Here is a 1,551-nt window from a genome sequence, read left to right on the forward strand (position 1 = left end):
TATGTAAAGGGAGCGTCTGAAAATGCATTAACTTGGTAAATACCTCCCTTTTGAGATCCTCTTCCAAGCTCATACTTATCAAATCTCGCCATAAGAGCCTCTAATGCAGCTACAGAAGGGGATTCAGCAGCTCTCCTTTGATTTCCCCTGGAATTTCCATGCTCAGCTTTATGGGTGGCCATATCATCAATGATTTTCCACCCCTTAGTTTCTCCAACATTCTCCTAGAATCTGTCATTAGCTGCAGCATCCAGGATAACCCTCTGATCGTCATAAAGCCCATTATAAAACTGATTGCATAGGCTCCATTGCTCGAACCCATGGTGCGGAATAGTTTGCACCAGCTTCTTGAAACGGACCCATGCCTCATGAAAATTCTCATCAGGACCCTATTTAAAGCTCGTGATCTGAGCTCTAATGGCATTGGTCTTCAAGGCAGAGAAATATTTCTTGTAGAATGCTAGGGCTAGCGAATTCCAATCAGTGATCCCGTTAGCAGCTCGATCCAGATCTCGGTACCATTCCCTTGCGGCATCACGAAGCGAGAATATGAACATCGTCTCCTTCACCTGGTCCTGGGTCACACCTGCTGGTGGGGGTATGGAGTAGCAGTAGTCAATGAATGTCTCCATATTTTTAGCTGCATCTTCATTTGCAGCTCCCCCAAATTGGTTTCTCTCTACCAAGTTAATATAAGACGGTTTCGGTTCGAACTTTCTTTCCATCCCTGGTAATGCGAATCCCTTATAGAGATTCTCAACTGTTGGCTCGGAGTGACTGGCTATACTTGCTTCTTCAGCCATGTCTGGAGATGTGACGGTCTCAGCTGAGGAAGTAGAAACAGGTGATGAAGGTGGATCCTCCTCAAACAGCTCGTTCTCGTAGTAACTAGACAGAGTACTCAGCTTTTCCTCTGTCGGCAATACTCTAGATGATCGTCTCAACTCGCGCAAAGTCCTTTCGATCTCAGGATCCAATGGTCTCGATACACCACCTTGTGACCTGCGCATAAGAGGAAACTGTTAGGTTCATATACCTATTATTAGACTCCTCTAATAGTGAACTAATTAACTTGTTAATTATTTGTTCTTTAGATCTAGTGCATGCATAACAAAATGAGAGATTTATAAGAAAAACAATGTTCCTTACATTGTTAAATGGTTCGAAATTATTGGGCACAAGTAAGGTCACCTTCCTTCACTTGTTCTTGAGCTTAATATGATGGATGATATTCCAAGACTCCAAGTATAGAAGCCACTCCAATAAATTGCACCCAAGATGAATCCCAAAAATCTCTACTAATATTAACTAGATATGTAGTAGAAATATTACCTTAATAATACTAATATTCTTATATTACTACTTCTAGTAATAGATTTAGTGTATTAGTATTTATTGAGAGCTTTTATGAATTTTGCATGTGAGAAAGCTAGAGAGATATAAGCATTCACTAGCAAGACAAGAAGTAACAAAATGAGCAACCAAAATTCCTCCTTTTGTAATGCCAAAACCGGTTGGCATAAGGCAAAGGAGGAATCTTTTGCCTTTTGT

At 40.9% G+C, this 1,551-nt stretch overlaps 1 non-coding gene across 1 annotated transcript; it reads left to right on the forward strand.

Annotated features, from left to right (window-relative positions):
• Positions 1–315: 315 nt before the first annotated feature.
• On the forward strand, positions 316–422 carry LOC141636837 (small nucleolar RNA R71). The gene has a single exon (XR_012541418.1). It is a non-coding gene; the product is annotated as a small nucleolar RNA R71 (small nucleolar RNA).
• Positions 423–1,551: the final 1,129 nt, after the last annotated feature.

This window comes from Silene latifolia, chromosome Y, assembly GCF_048544455.1.
Source record: "Silene latifolia isolate original U9 population chromosome Y, ASM4854445v1, whole genome shotgun sequence".
NCBI lineage: Eukaryota > Viridiplantae > Streptophyta > Magnoliopsida > Caryophyllales > Caryophyllaceae > Silene > Silene latifolia.